This window comes from Haliotis cracherodii, unplaced genomic scaffold (assembly GCF_022045235.1).
Source record: "Haliotis cracherodii isolate W230 unplaced genomic scaffold, xgHalCrac1.p SCAF_10, whole genome shotgun sequence".
Classification (NCBI taxonomy): Eukaryota; Metazoa; Mollusca; class Gastropoda; order Lepetellida; family Haliotidae; genus Haliotis; species Haliotis cracherodii.
In genome coordinates this window covers 28558167-28575662 of record NW_027266265.1, presented here as the reverse complement: position 1 = coordinate 28575662, position 17496 = coordinate 28558167, and the positions used below count along the sequence as shown (strand labels likewise).

Here is a 17496-nt window from a genome sequence, read left to right as displayed (position 1 = left end):
ACCATGTACTGCTGCCGTTATCAAGACCATGTACTGCTGCCGTTATTAAGACCATGTACTGCTGCCGTTATTAAGACCATGTACTGCTGCCGTTATCAAGACCATGCACTGCTGCCGTTATTAAGACCATGTAGTGTTGCCGTTATTAAGACCATGCACTGCTGCTGTTATTAAGACCATGTACTGCTGCCGTTATTAAGACAATGTACTGCTGCCGTTATCAAGACCATGTACTGCTGCCGTTATTAAGACCATGTAGTGCTGCCGTTATCAAGACCATGCACTGCTGCCGTTATTAAGACCATGTACTGCTGCCGTTATCAAGACCATGTACTGCTGCCGTTATTAAGACAATGTACTGCTGCCGTTATTAAGACCATGTTCTGCTGCCGTTATTAAGACCATGCACTGCTGCCGTTATTAAGACCATGTAGTGCTGCCGTTATTAAGACCATGTACTGCTGTCGTTATTAAGACCATTTAGTGCTGCCGTTATTAAGACCATGTACTGCTGCCGTTATCAAGACCATTTAGTGCTGCCGTTATTAAGACCATGTACTGCTGCCGTTATCAAGACCATGTACTGCTGCCGTTATCAAGACAATGTACTGCTGCCGTTATTAAGACCATGCACTGCTGCCGTTATCAAGACCATGCACTGCTGCCGTTATTAAGACCATGTAGTGCTGCCGTTATCAAGACCATGTACTGCTGCCGTTATCAAGACCATGCACTGCTGCCGTTATTAAGACCATGTAGTGCTGCCGTTATCAAGACCATGTACTGCTGCTGTTATAAAGACCATGTACTGCTGCCGTTATTAAGACCATTTAGTGCTGCCGTTATCAAGACCATGTAGTGTTGCCGTTATTAAGACCATGTACTGCTGCCGTTATTAAGACCATGTTCTGCTGCCGTTATTAAGACCATGCACTGCTGCCGTTATTAAGACCATGTAGTGCTGCCGTTATTAAGACCATGTACTGCTGTCGTTATTAAGACCATGTACTGCTGCCGTTATCAAGACCATTTAGTGCTGCCGTTATTAAGACCATGTAGTGTTGCCGTTATTAAGACCATGTACTGCTGCCGTTATTAAGACCATGTAGTGCTGTCGTTATTAAGACCATGTACTGCTGCCGTTATCAAGACCATGTACTGCTGCCATTATTAAGACCATGTAGTGCTGTCGTTATTAAGACCATGTAGTGCTGTCGTTATTAAGACCATGTACTGCTGCCATTATTAAGACCATGTAGTGCTGTCGTTATTAAGACCATGTAGTGTTGCCGTTATTAAGACTATGCAGTGTTGCCGTTATTTAGACCATGCACTGTTATCGTTTTTAACACAATGCAGTGTTGCCTTTATTAAGCCCACGCGGTGTTGCCGTCAGACGTAAGAGGTATCGGGTTATCGTTATCCCGTTGCTCAAGGCGCCCGGTGGCGGTTGCGTCACTCAGATATTGATGCTCAGAAATTGTTCCTGACAAATTCCAGCCACAATGTTTCAAGCCTACCATTTCACACCCCAGCTGACAAATATCACTCCTCAACAACAAAACAGAATTACTTGTTTGGAATTAAGTGTATTGTATCACACTTTGCATGGGTTTTAATTAAAGTTTTGACAAGAAGCTTTTTATGAAATCGATCGTCATTGACGCCTGAAATTTGATTGTTCAACGGCATGGTTTTACAATGGCTGAAGCATATCTCGTTACTAGTGCTCCGTAACAGTGCTATCGACGATAGAGCCAGGCAGTTTTCCACACGGTCATTCAACCATGAACTGGTGTTGTTTTTATGCGGGTATTTTGTTTTTCTTATTCTGTATCTACAAAGATTGATGCAAAGCATACTGTCCAAAGCCAACAAGTGCTGTAGAATTGAAAGATGATGAGAAGGGCGTATTGTTTTTAGCATGAGGGATAATGACCTCGTTTGTTTGTTTGTTTGTTTGTTTGTTTGTGTCACTTACTTCAGATAATAGCTGTTAATCAAACCTTACAAGGATCGCATTTTGGCCAACTGAGTGTATTACTGATCAACAGAAAGCAAACATCGACTTGGTTGCATATAAAACGAAAGAAAATTGAAATTGAAATTTATTTTGAAGTTCAATCATTTATGGTACAACAAGCCAAAAGATAATTTCATGACACTTGGGATGATATAGTTAAAAAAATCAAACACATCTTGAGTCATTAGAGTAAGTCTCGAAGCTTCTGAACGATGAGTGTGACGGCCTGGGTAACACCGTTATTGGCGCTGAGAAAATCCTGGATGATTCCCTTGTTTGTTTGTTTATTTGTTGTTTAAATCATCGAAATATTCCACATATGTTGATGATACGCTGTGGTATATGTACCGATCGAAATTTGGATCCTTAATGTTGAACAATTCAACAGAGAAATATTGACAGAAAGCGTGAACGTCAGTCGAACGCGATAAGAGAGAGTCTAGACCAATAGGAAATTTTAACTGGCACTGTGCTAGCGCAACAACATGTCTGAGAGAAACTTGGATCTGATATTCTGATGATCGTGATACACCGCTATTGCTAGGTCTGGGGAAACAGATTCAGACTGAAAGAAATGTCACTGCTCATTCGAGAAGGTGATTCTAAAACCTGTCTCGTCTCAGATATAAATAAAGAGTGAAACGAGATTCTTCTGTTCAGTCAGATTGGGGCCTACTGAATGAATAATGTGATTGTGTATTTGGAAGCAATGGCATTTTAATGGAAAATCTCTTCGATTGAAGATTTTACAAACTACAGTGATCTCTCAAACCGCTCTTCGCAAGCACTGTCAGGAGTTCTGGTCTCGTAAGCTCCATACACGTGCTCATGGGTTCCAACAATACCAGTTTTATTTGTCTTTGCGGTGTCTGTTTGCGCGGAGAGGGAACCAAGTTGATAAAATAGGGGCACGAGTCGCCATTCTGCTTGTCCCGGAAAGACACGAGTGGTCATGAATGCATGCCTTGATACAGTTGAAATATTCCACATGTAACATACATCAATAATATAAGCTCTCGGTCCTAATAAAAGGACGAGTAGGTTCAGTTTAACTGACAGTCCAAGCTTGTTTGAATCAGGTCGTTTGGTTATCGTATCACGAATTTTTATCATATAAACAGATGGTATTTACCGTTATTACACTGAGACAATGTCTCAATTTCACAAGAGACACAATTACAACATCTAGACTAAGATTGAAAATGGGAAACAAACTGTGGAGTGCAGCCATATCCCACGTTTTACATGGCATGCACGTGCAGCACATAGTTTATCAAATGTTCCGTGGTGACTCCGGGTCCCCAGCAAGCTGTGCTGGTCGTATGAGGCTCAATGCTACTGTCGAACCCGTTCGATAGGCGCATAGTCGAAGGACATCCCCTAATGAAACTATAACTGTTTAACGAGTAGACTTTGTGTATATTTTAAGTTACGTATGGTATGCATAAATGCTCAGCTTGCAAAATATCAAAACTTTCGGTAGTTTATTTTCCTCAAAAAGAAAACATCGCGAGTTAAGAAAGTATCGACCAAATTTATCGGCACACAACCACGAGAAATGGCCATTGTTGACTTTTGGCGCTTCACTTTGAGCGTCAATGAGCCCGATATTTCCCTTATAATTTTATAATTTTTCATATTCGATCATAATTTTTTGTTTGCTGACGAAAGGAAAACACTCAAGTTCCTTAATTTCTAAAAAACATCAAATGTCAATGTAATTAATTATGAACAAAAACAATATAAATCGTTACATCATAGATTGGATGGAACTTGTACGATCATGGCAACGGCGGTAAACAAACAACTCCACATGCATAGTGATCCCGTAAGACTATTACCATTCGTGACCAGCTCGTGTTATTCCGGGACAAGCCGAATACAGGTTACGGAAAGGGGCGAGTGATGACGAATGGACTATTACAATATTTTTGTTACATCTAACTTAATTTTCTACAATTAAGTGACACGGATGTATAAATCTTTTTTTTAAAATTCTCATTTTTACAGAGTTTGTAAATGATTTCGTTTGTTAAAACTTTCGGACACATTGACAAGCCGACAAACGTGAGTGACACGTTTGGGCGTGGCCCAACTCGCGATTTGTTCAGTTGAACGAAGTCAACAGACACTGCAAATAATGACAAGTATTGGATGATACGGAAAATCAGAACTAGGTAACCATTCAACACTAAATGGCAATTTTAGCTATCATTTCTGAAACCGGAAGCACGTTCCGCATGACACACATCGAAGCGAAATATGCAAAAGTTGGTAAGCTACCATCCAATGAATTCCGAAATAGATTCAAATTCAAAAGAAAATACATAATTTACTATTTTTCGTCAACTGTTTACTATTCATTGAACTGGATAGCGGTCTTCACTCCTATTTGTTTCATATTTATTCGTGTGATTGCCGCCAATGAGTAACATCGAAATTGTAAATCCGAAAAAGGATTCCACGCTCGATGATTTGTAAATTATTTTCTGAAAACGACGGCAGCGGAGAGTGATATAACATATTGATATCCCAAAATAATAACAACATAATATTGTTATTGGTCTGTCATTGCAAGAAGAACAATTTAGAATATTTAAGGATTGTTTTTAAAACGTTTCCTTCCCCTCCCCAATCTTCAGAACAGATGAAAGTACGTACACGTCGACTGGATGAATGAAGGGCCTAAGTGATATTGTACCCAAAACAAAATTGTACCCAAAGCACTTGATGATTTTGTACCCAAGAAAACTAAACTAAGTCTGTGTGATTATATTTATTTTTTTATGTTTATTGCAAACAGTAAATGCGCTGAACATTATGATAAAACATTTCATCAAGTTCATAATAAGACTAACCTAAATGTACGTGGTCCTTGAGTGAAGTCAGTCCACATTTGCACGACTCAAATTGATTGATTGTGATAGGAAAGTAAACAAGTCTTGTCACTGAAAAAGAGGCAAGTAAATTGAAAAACCGTAAGTTAATTGTAGTGTTTTGACAGGAAAGTGATAATAAATTAACTTTTTCATACAAAAAGTAATGTGTATCTTTGAAACTCCAAAACTGTAATACAAAATTATTCAGCGTACAAAGGCACATACCGGTTTGGGTACAAATTCTAAAGAAACTTTACGTACAAAAAGGACATTTCAAATGGATTTCCTGGAACGATGGAATAAAAAGAAATTTCTCATCAGTGGAATTCCTTTTCACATTCTAAAACAAGTATATGTTTGCGTAACCAAGCTCAGGTAGACGGTCCATGTTTTGTCCTAAAAGTAGAAAAAAAAACCTCTGAAAAGTGTGGACACCTCAGAAATGAGGGCTTTTAAAGTTATAATTCTATCTAACTTGTCAGATGGTGTGATGTTGGTCTATCAAAGAAAAATCCTTATGAATTCTTTTTTTAAATATTTTCTGACACTGAAAATTTCAAGCACTAAATCAAAGATTATTCAAGGAAAGACAAATGTGTTTCAACCGAGGAACTTGTGACACGCCATCTGATGAAGTTACTGTGATTGCATACAAGGGAAAAACAGGTTTGCAGCAGCACATGTGCCACCCTTGTTCTTGTGATTCAGCAAACAAAAGTCTCCTGCACTGTTACACAAATTAATGTTCCCTATTCATATAACAATTATATTAAAGAATTGTTTTGTTTGAAAAGGAACCACTTCATACACAAGATTAATGTCCATATGTGTATGTATATGTTCATACGGATCTTATCTATTTCTATATTTGGGGGCACGGGTGGCCCAGTCGTCTGAGGCGCCGCGATTCGCTGTGCAGAGTTGCGTCCCTTGGACACGCCAGAAACCTATGATTGTGGGTTCGAATCCCAGTTCGCCCCGATCATGTTTCTAGGTTTGTCAGCACCATACCCGTGCTCTTGGGTTTCACCTAAGTGGTAAACGTCTGAGACCTGCATCACTTTGGGCTTTCCTCCCACATTAAGCTGACACGCCGTGATATAACTGGAATAATGTTAAAAGCGGCGTTAAACCCGACTCACTCACTCACTATTTCTATATTTTCTTATGGAATACTAAACTTAAATAAGGACATCAAATAGTTACTTATGCACAAAATTGATGTTCAGGTGAAAGATAATAATTGTTGAATAAAATATGTTTAAACTAAAGATAATAATTGATGTTTGATCACTTACACTGTGCTGATGCAAACACCAATATTTAGTGTCCATACACATAATCATTGTGGAAAAAAATAGCTACTAAATATAAAAATATAACTTAATATTTTAGAAGCTGTGAACAGCTGTAAATAATTAAACATTAACAAAATCTATCATCAATACGCAATCATGGCGGTCTCTATTGATGGAATGAATTTTAAAATGATCCGTGAAATTGTCTTAAAATCATGCTAGAATCGATAAATGTATTATGAAAGGAACAATTATTTAACTTTCCCACATTTAATTAAAAACTGAAAATATGTATATAGTGTTTTATTTATATGTACATCACGCACTTATCCCATCATATTCGGCACCGAATGAATGTTATTTTGAAACACGTTTTGTCACGCCTATTTTCGAGCACCTGTTGCCGATCGACGATATCTATAGACTTATTGATTGGGACACAATTATTATAGTGAAAACATCGTGAAATTATCAGTGTCTACATCGCGGATACATGAATCATATCCCTTTATAATCAACGTAACATCGAATGGTGATCCTTATATATCAAAAAAGTTCAAATAAGAGATACCGAGAAATTGCATGTGGCGTGTTGATTCATCCTCTACCGTTTCCGGGTCACGGGAGCATGCCGGGTCAAATGGATTAAAAAATACGTTAACTATATCGTGAAAATCACTTTATTATTCATATTAGAGGTGATTACTGATAATATGTGGTGATTTGTGTTTATTCTGCATGTGACAGGCGAAATACTTCAAAATTAAATGTAATTGTTTTGTAACGAAAGATTATCAGTAGACTACCCCTGTCAGTGACATCACATCCGGTGACCTTTGCACTTACTGAAATATTGCTGCCAGAGTTCACGGTCTTTACTTTTTGTTTTTCTTTGTTAATATTAAATGACAAATGAAACATTCTTCGATTGAGAAGATCGCCATCTTTCCACCCAGGCATTTATATGAAGTAAATGTAAACTTTGTTGACAGTAAAATAGCAATAAGTTATGTCGAGGTGGGGCGAAGCCCGCCATGTTTGATTTTTTCGAACATCTGGTAGCATCATGACACGTTATTTGTGTTTTCGTATATCGTAAATATTCAACTAAAACACTTGAAATAAGGATCGGAGTCATTAATATGATTATTGAAATCAATTTGCACAAATTTAACGATTTAAAAAAGGTTCCTAACATGAAACGTAAACCACCTTCAATAACGTAATTTAGTCAAGTTCACGACAATTTAGAAATTTTGGTTTTAACCTTGGTATGGTTGAAAACACCAGGACATTTTTAGATAGTAATGTGTAGTTTTCTATCAGGAATAAATGTACAAAATATTTCTTCAGTTGGCCCTTGTTTAATCAAGCACAGACTGTTTGAAATCGTCAAACCTATGCTAAAAAAATCAGCAAGCTAAAGGTTAACGGATCGGGAGGCTCAACTGACAGCGTGTCTCGTGTGACGTTGATCTTTGCTCATGATATCAATCACTGGACTGTCTGGTCCAAAACTTGATTATGTATATGCCGTCATTTGACTGGAATAGTACTTAGTGCAGCGTTAAACAGCGATCATACGCACGCACGCACGCACGCAAGTACGCATATACTCAAATGTTGTGTCAGCATAATAGGGGCGGTCGGGTAGCTTAGTAGTTAAAGCATTCGCCCGTCACGCCGACGACCCGGGTTCGATTCCCGACATGGGTAAAATGTGTGAAGCCCATCTCTGGTAGTCCCCACATTCAATCTGCAGAATAGTTATATGTTTATAAATTGACACCACGTTGTCGAATAGTGATTCTTATGGAGTAAACATTGTTATAACTTGTGGTTATGTGGTGTTCCTCTCTGATACACAGAAGCAATCATTTTCATCTTGAAGTTTTTCGTTTCCCTATATCTCAAGAGAGTCATACATGTTTTACACATACATGTTCTTGATCTCGAAATAAAGACCAACCTCAAATCATAGTTTCGAGAACAAGGAACTCGGACCTTGTAATATATTTTCTTATTTTTCCCTCAAGTTGTATTTACAGTTCCCGGCAGTAACGTGTTAAATGTAAAATATATGCAAGGCTAAATACGTGCTGACAAAGCTCGGCAGTACGTGTTAATTTGCTATAGTTGTCCTGCAGTGTTTACCATATGCTGAGATAATGTGGTGTTCCGTCTGCATGTGGCTTCGTGACCTATCGCGAGAGAGTTGAACAACCGTCTATTTGCCATAGAGAGAAAGTAAAGCGATCTTACGTCAAAGCCAGCGAATAACCAGTCTCGATTATCCACCTATACAGATTCCATTGGGCGTAAAAGGCTAAAAGCGTTGAAAATGATATGAATGGATCACTGAAAATCAGTAATAACACCAGGTGTTCGCGAAAAGGTTAAGCACCGCTGTGGATCCCGTCGAGCTCCAATCATATGGTGTCTAGCAACCGATCGGTTACTAATTACCTAATATCCAGACACAATGCCTACGTTTTACACATATGGCACTGAACACAACGTCTTGACATAGACTGGAAATGGGCCCAGATCTTGGCACAAAGTCTCCTTAAACTTGTCTTGGTTTCTTTAAACGTTAACGTTGCGTCCAAGATTATTGCACTTATTTAGTGGCAGAGTAACATCTCTTAGTATGACGTGGGTGGGAATCGAACACCGGACCGGGCGGGCGCTCTAACACTAGACCATGGAGGTGGCCTACGAACCACAACTAAAAAGCAAATTATTTAATCTAAACATATGAATAAGCTAAAGTTATATTGATTCTAAATTCGGTTTCCAGCAAATACTCTGTAAGTATGTGAATGTTGGCCAATGGGCAGAGGGGTTGAGACAAAATTGTCCTTGTGTGTGCGTGCGTGTGTGCGTGTGTGCGTGTGTGCGTGCGCGTGTGTGTGTGTGTGGCGTGTGTGTGGCGCGTGTGTGTGTTTTCTGGATTTATGGTAGTAATCCACTGACATACTATGTCACAGTTTACAAATGGAAACCCCGCTCAGACACATTATACTGACTCTAGTCCTTGTGTTATCCCTTTCATTACGCTCGCAAGGCAGGGTAACAACAACTACCACGTGGCGGGTCGACAGCTCAGACTGTTGTACCATTTTGTTAAAATTGATTGTCATGGTCCTTCGCCCACAAGGGCGGTGGGGTAGCCTAGTGGTTAAAGCGTTCGCTCGTCACGCTGAAGACCCGGGTTCGATTCCCCACATGGGCACAATGTGTCACGGAAGCCCATTTCTGGTGTCCCCCGCCGCGATAATGCTGGAATAGTGCTAAATGCGGCGTTAAACAATACTTACTCACTCCCTACTCACACACCTCATTATCAATCTATATACACGTGTAGGTATTTATACATGTAAATGGCCATTTTTCTCAGATTATTTTCTGTAAACAAAACTGTAATTAACATCTCCGTAGCTCCGAGCTTTGTCTGGGCCAGTAATGAATATGTATGCAGCCTTGAGAAGGAACACTGCGACAGTATTAATTCTTATTAGGCGTAGTTGACGACACATGGTGCCGATAATGAAGTTCGTGGTACGAACTGCCTGGCATGCAGTGTAGGTTGCGGCATGTAGTGAGACCGGATGTGGCGAGCAGGGTAAGGCTCTCGGGGCGTAAAGGTACAGGACTGATGATGATGAGGTAGAGGATGCTAATGTTCACGTGTGAGTACCGTGCGGGTGATGGTCGTGCTTGTTTGTCTGGAGAATGTCTGGTTTTCACTTCATAAAATATGGTCATAATCATAATAACCAGAGAGGCCACTGTTCTGTTGAAGTACACTAACTACTGTAAAGGTTCTCATACTTAACTTAAACAGAAAGAGTTATGTTAATGCCTTTGTGAAACTTCCTGTTGTGGTGTTGGTTTGTTGTTTAACGCCGCACTCAGCAATATTCCAGCTATATGATAGCGGTCCGTAAATAATCGAGTCTGGACCAGATAATCCAGTGATTGATATTATGAGCATCGATCCACGCAATTGGGACCGATGAGATGCATCAACCAAGTCAGCGAGCCTGACCACCCGATTAGTAAGTCGCCTCTTATGACAAGCATAGTCGCCTTTTACGGCAAACGTTGGTTGCTCAAGACCTATTCTACCCGGGATCTTCACGGGTTCCCGTGGTGTATTGGGTGCTGAATAATAAGATGCTTTTCATCTGATATAGCGCTGTCATTCGTTACTCACTTCTTTCAAGTAGCTGTAGGCATTTCTCAGTACTTATCAGAGAAAACATTTAGCAAGCAAAACTGTTATGAATTCTGTAGCCTTTGCAACTAATCTATTCATATAATAAACAGTGAATATGAATATATTTGATTGAGTTTTCACATGTGGCATTAACGCTGCGATTATGGCAAATCTATGTTGAAGGATATTTGTCACAGAAGTCATAGCGCTTTAATGACTGTATTTAAATTGTCACAGCGTGGCGGCCAACGAAAGACGTCCAGGCACCATCTGGCGAGTTAATGGTGGATTTATATACCGAGGGCTGTGGTCACGCTTCTCTGTTTCACGTCGTGTCATGCGAGATTTGATTATATCGCAATTTGTCATTTCTTGTTTTTGCATACAGTATGGATAGCGCTATATATAGGCCATATTTTGGTTCGATAATGAAGCACTTTGATTAACATTCCTCGCGGAGGAAAAAATGCAGAATTGCTGATGAGGTGTAAAGTGCTCTTGCATCTCATCATTCATCTATTGTCCTCTGATCATGTATGTAGATGTATGTAGATTAGACAATCACCTCATCCCGTCCCTTCATCACTTCATCATTTCATCACGCACAGGCCTCCCACACAACACCACGCCCAACTCAACAATTCTGGTAATTAGCAGTTAATGATACTGCTATTTAGGTCGCATTTCGTTACACGGCTACACAAGGCCAAGGCCAGATACTATGGATAATATCATAAATGTGAAAATGACAATGGTCGGGATTTGAGTAAAGTGGTAATAATAATGAAGGATATCACATTTAAACTTTATCATCATAAATAGCGACTCTTGCCGTTTTTGCGACTGGGTTCCGTCTAAGCGCAAACGGGCATAGCTAAAAGACTTGTCAACTCGTTGCGTACTGATTCGCGTATATTTCTCCCATATATCATCTATATTCCAGGTGCTATTTAAAACACATCGGGACTTACGGTATTATACAGTATGATTGAACATAGATGCAAGAGATAGTAAAAAAGATATTCCTGAGGGATACTTTGGCCGAAGTCATACTGAGTGAGTGAGTGAGTGAGTTGGGTTTAACGCCGCTTATAACAGTATTCCAGTTTTATCGCGGCGTGTCAGCTTAATGTGGGAGGAAAGCCCGAAGTAATGCAGGTCTCAGACGTTTACCACTTCGGTGAAACCCACGAGCACGGGTATGGTGCTGACAAACCTAGAAACATAATCGGGGCGAACCGGGATTCGAACCCACAATCATAGGTTTCTGGCGTGCCCAAGGGACGCGACTCTGCACAGCGAATCGCGGCGTCTTAGACGACTGGGCCACCCGTGCCCCCTGCAGTGGCTGAACAACATCATCAGTGAAGTGAGGTCTGAACGTTGGTCTCGTTGGTTTGTCGTATTTTTGCACATAACATTCATCGTTTAGGTGTCTCAGCTGCTTGGTTATGTGAATGTTGGCCATGGGTTTGATAGGTTAGAGCACTAAGATACCTGATGTCGAAATGGTTAGTTAGAAGCCAATTCGCCAGTACTGAAACTAACCACTTCAACGATTAGCAGCTGGATCCTTGTGATCGAACCTTTAAGTCAAACGCGTTGACAATGACAGCATGTTGGACGCCATGACACCCAAACGATAGGTATAATGCAATATTCTATGACACGTTACAAGCTATGGTAACTTTAATAGCATGTAAATGCACGCATGATTAACCATAATTTGTTGTACTCCAAATAGACTGTAACAGATGTATTTGTAGCTCGAAAGTAATCATTGTTCGTGTATTTAATAAGTTTGTAGTCGAAACGCCGACATTATAATTGAAATCGAGTTATGCTGTTTACCTGAACACCATATTTGTTCAAGTGACATCGATAAATAATAATACATTTGAGATAATTTTATATTACAGATATGTACCTGATTATTAATGTAATAAAAATAGTTAATTCATAAGAGGAACCTTTGTAAAAACGCCAAAGGGAAATTAAATCATTTAAATTTGAAAAATAATTACATGAATATACTAGTATGTAATTAATATATATATATTTGCTTGAAACCCAGTTCGTTGAAAAGTTTCATAGATATTGCCGTTTTCTCATAATCGATACATTGAGTATATATTGTAATGTGTCAGGTAAGTAGCTTCATATTGGTCAGTGAATGGGCGAACCAGTGCTTTTCGAACCAGACAAAACAGTGATTGATATTATGAGCAAAGATCCACGCCTTCGGGATACGATGACACGCATTTAACAAGTCAATACACCTGACCACCCGATCCACTAAGACGCATCGTTGCTGGGGGTCCATTCCAACCCCGATGTAGTGGCTCGTTCTTCATGCTATCAACCGCTGGTTTATTTAGTCCCGATGGAGAGATTCGTTCTTCATGCTATCAATCACTGGTTTATTTAGTCCCGATGGAGAGATTCGTTCTTCATGCTATCAACCACTGGTTTATTTAGTCCCGATGAAGAAGTTCGTTCTTCATGCTATCAACCACTGGTTTATTTAGTCCCGATGGAGAGATTCGTTCTTCATGCTATCAACCGCTGGTTTATTTAGTCCCGATGGAGAGATTCGATCTTCATTTTATCAACCACTGGTTTATTTAGTCCCGATGGAGAGATTCGTTCTTCATTCTATCAACCGCAGGTTTATTTAGTCCCGATGAAGAGGTTCGTTCTTCGTGCTATCAATCACTGGTTTATTTAGTCCCGATGGAGAGATTCGTTCTTCATGCTATCAACCACTGGTTTATTTAGTCCCGATGAAGAAGTTCGTTCTTCATGCTATCAACCACTGGTTTATTTAGTCCCAATGGAGAGATTCGTTCTTCATGCTATCAACCGCTGGTTTATTTTGTCCCGATGGAGAGATTCGATCTTCATTTTATCAACCACTGGTTTATTTAGTCCCGATGGAGAGATTCGTTCTTCATTCTATCAACCGCAGGTTTATTTAGTCCCGATGAAGAGGTTCGTTCTTCGTGCTATCAACCGCTGGTTTATATTAAGTCCTGATGGCGAGATTCGTTCTTCCTGCTATCAACCGTTGGTTTATTTAGTCCCGATGGAGAGATTCGTTCTTAATGCAACCAACCGCTGGTTTATTTAGTCCCGATGTAGAAGTTCGTTCTTCATGCTATCAACCGCTGGTTTATTTAGTCCCGATGGAGAGATTCGTTCTTAATGCAACCAACCGCTGGTTTATTTAGTCCCGATGGAGAGGTTTGTTCTTCATTCTGTCAACCACTGGTTTCTCTTAACTCGTACAATATACACTATATAGGCCGACACGCAATCCAGCCGATGCGACTTTATATATGACGACATGTTATTATAGATCAGTTTAACGATACGGCTGTGATACCACAGACGTTTTCATCTTCTAACAGTTAAACCATACATAATCTACTTTAACATTAAAACCACAGAAAATCGGTCTGGGAATTTTAATTCTTCGATTTCTTTCCAGTATTTCAAAAGCTTACGCAGAAAAGTCGCCCTGGGAGTTTCAGTTCTACGTACATATTTAACATCGTCCTGGTGGGTTATTGCAATAATACACAAAGTGCACTATAGTCCCATATACAGGGGAAATATTGATTCCAATGTCAAATTTATATCATGCCATTGTCCGACTTGGGAGTCCCGAGAAGAGCTGTACGGTTTTATCTGTCCGTGTTCCATTATAATTTTAATACTATCACGTTACGCTGGTTCTCCGGCTGTGACAACGGGTAATATAATAGATTATGTGTTTAAATAAGTGTAGTGTTTTACATAATATATGCAAATTGATCTTTTCGAGGTTAAACCAGTGAATCATCATTTTAAAGTGAAATTTCGGAAATTATGTACGTAAATAATCGTCGAGAGTGTTTTCGTATCGTAAATTGGGAATAAAGGTTTCTATAAATTGTATTGTGCCAGCCTTTAGCGATATATTCATATTTACATATGTTTGTATTGCTATGTGTTGTGAATGGTTGTGAATGATCTGCTGAAATGAGCAAATGTTAAACCGTTACAACACTAACTAGATGTGTTCTTGTGAATGAGTTTTTTCATGTCAATACTTCCCATGTACATACTCTTCAAAAACAAAGAAACGCAATAGGATATTTTTTGCCATGAAAGCAAAATTAGCGGACCAAGAGGTGCAAAATGAAGACGTTTAATGTGTTATAGTGTCAGTGACAAATTTCCCGGATCAATGTGATTTGCATACTCGTTTCTTCCACACCTCACACAAATCTGGCATTGCGTTTCTTTTTTTTGAAGAGTATGAAATGGTTGACATTTTGACAACCAATGACAAAAGTTCCCTTTCAATAAGTTCGAAATCCTCCCTGGTAGGGCTACAGAAAGGAGCTTGCCTTAAAAATGATAGTGTAGACTGGTTACATGAAATATTGACAGGAAGTGATTGCGCTACATATAGAAATTAATGTGCAAGTTGCGAAGTACGTTGGGGAACTGTTTGTACATATGTGGCATGAAAATAACCAAAATGAAAACTGCAGCTTATTAAGACAAATAAATTGCCACATATTTACTGCAGGCCATAAGGACCCATACAAATTTGAAACAACGGGTCCGATACGATATTTACTTGCCACGGGCCTGTGTGCAGGAGCTTATTTTGAACACTGGACCCAAGCTATATTTTCTTAGAACACGTAGATAAAGACAGTACAAGCATATGGAAAGACTCGGCCTTTTTCACTGGTGTCAGTCATTCCCGTGTGTCATGACGTGACATGACATGACATGGAAGTGTAAACACAACAGTTGCCAGCCATTTGAACGTATCTGATAGTTTGTATGTCAACACTTTAAAGTTTTCCGTAACTAATTCCACATATCCTGGTCTTTGCTTGTTAGGTCCGACATTGGCCACTGTTACTTGGCCATGGCGGATCCTTTTACGCTAGAACTTATCGTTTTCTTGTAAAAACGTGTGATATTTTCAAGAAAACACAACTCGAGTTTAGGGTTATGACGTGATGTGGTAATTTGAGAAAGAATAATTTCCACCGAAAGAATAATGTAAGACAATATACTAAAAATATCATTGAAAATTTTCGATAAATATACATGAAAGTGTGTTATTCAACTAAAAGACAAATTCTTATCACAAAAGGAGTTTCTCTTTCTTCTTCAAATATCCTTTTTAACAGAGAGAGCTATGTTCAACGGATTTCCCGTCCGAAACGAAGTGCGATAATCGCACATCTGGCCTATATATGTATCAGGAACATTGTAAATTGGGTATTACACGTTAAAATAATTTGATAGCTATTACCTAGCTGAATCAGCCCCATTGTTCCATTGTTCATGACACAATAACTCAAAGCTAGTCAAAAGTAACCGTTACGTCAATTAGTCTCGACATTAAATAATGTGTTAATTGTTAATAGGGTGTTCAACAGCGAGGCACACCTGCCACGAAAAAAGGCAGGTGAACAAGTCGAAATGTCATTATTGCTTTGATTTGATAGTCGACGGCATAGTATATCAGTTGGTGAGTAGAATATTGTTCGTATTCACATAGTACTGGTTGTTGACATCTTTTATGTACATGATTCCGTTTTCCGTTTCTTAATGTAAAACAGCCGTGTTTTATATCAAAACTGCAGCGGCTCAATGTCTCTGCAATATCACATGTAGCAATGGCTGTTTATTGTTGCAGTCGCAGCACTATCAGTGATTATGGTTATCGAATTTCTTCTTTATGCCTGCGTACAATCAAATGCATTATGCATGTTATATCCGTTAATCTAAATAATGGATCAAGATAGGGTTATTATAACTTAAAACTCGCAAACCATGTTGTGGACCTATATCGAATAGGACTAGAAGAGCTGTAACATTTCTCCATATACTCTAGCAAAGTTTCCCCCCTTACTTTGTTACGCAAGCGTTAGGACATAATAAAAGTTAGAACGAAATTGATACGGATGAAAGTTTTAACCTTTTTGCGGTTATCTTTCAGGGTATTTTTTATCAGCGCACGGGTCACCGTGAATGTAACACGTGTTATGATGCTTGTGTGGTAGTATTATAAGTGTTAGGAATAGTTCTTTTTTTCTGCCACCGATTGACAATTTATAGATACAGAGATCGATGAACGAATGCATGTTTCATACCGAGAGGCGGGACAGGTTCATCGAAGCCATAGAAAAGCTTGGCATGTCGCTGATTTATAGATTCTCAGCGGAAAATATCGTTAAATTCGATAAAAATGTATTTGCGTATGAATATAAGCAACGTTATTTCCACAGGCAGTCTACTCAAATCTGTGAGGTGGCATGTGTTTGGTGCATGGTCTTGCTTTGTTCTTGGGTTCGCTACGGTTTAATGTCGGACAAAATCTGAATATGATAAATGTCAAGTGCTGCTCTTAACGGAATAAAATCGATGATTTCCTTTAATTGGTATCGAAAAACGATTCTCAAGCAGTTAATGACTCCGAATCATTCGGAGACAAAGATGACCCGTTAATCTCATTGCCATGGCATGGCTGTTTATAGAACATAACCGAAGCTGCGGAAAATCTAAAATTTATGATTCAGAATGAAAAAAATGTTTTTAAAGCTTTAGAACAACCAAAATACGTCGTGATGCTACGAAGGAGCAATGGAACTGTGTGATTGTATTTGGGTGCTTTTTCTTTGAGAAATGTTAACTCATTGCTCTGTCGCTCATTGTCACCCTTGCTGCCCATACTGTGTCAGGATTTCAACTATGTTTGTTTGTTTGTTTGTTTGTTTGTTTGTTTGTTTGTTATTTAACGCCGCATTCAACAATATCTCAGCTTTGAGACGGCGGCCGGTAAATAATGGAGTCTGGACCAGATAACTCGATGATTGATATAATGAGCATCTATCTAAGCCATCGGGGTACGATGTCAAGAAATCAACCCGATCAGTGACCCTGACCACGCGATCTATTTAGTACCTCTTAAGACATGACTAGGTTGCTGTGGGTCAACTGTGATTTATGCTCTTTCGCGCTCTTTTCGCTAAACTGGACATGGTAACAACTGAGCGTAAA

General features: G+C 39.2%; 1 protein-coding gene across 3 annotated transcripts in view; it reads left to right on the top strand.

The window, feature by feature from the left end:
• Positions 1 to 17496, top strand: part of LOC139454247 (small conductance calcium-activated potassium channel protein 2-like) — a 66457-nt gene that overhangs the window by 37693 nt on the left and 11268 nt on the right. Inside the window, exon 1 of one of the 3 annotated variants that reach the window (XM_071235856.1) lies at positions 9805 to 9892. The exons of the other annotated variants lie outside the window; for them this stretch is intronic. The gene's annotated coding sequence lies outside the window, so the exon portion shown is untranslated. Of the gene's footprint in view, positions 1 to 9804; positions 9893 to 17496 lie in introns of those variants that run through there. 3 annotated transcript variants of the gene reach the window in all.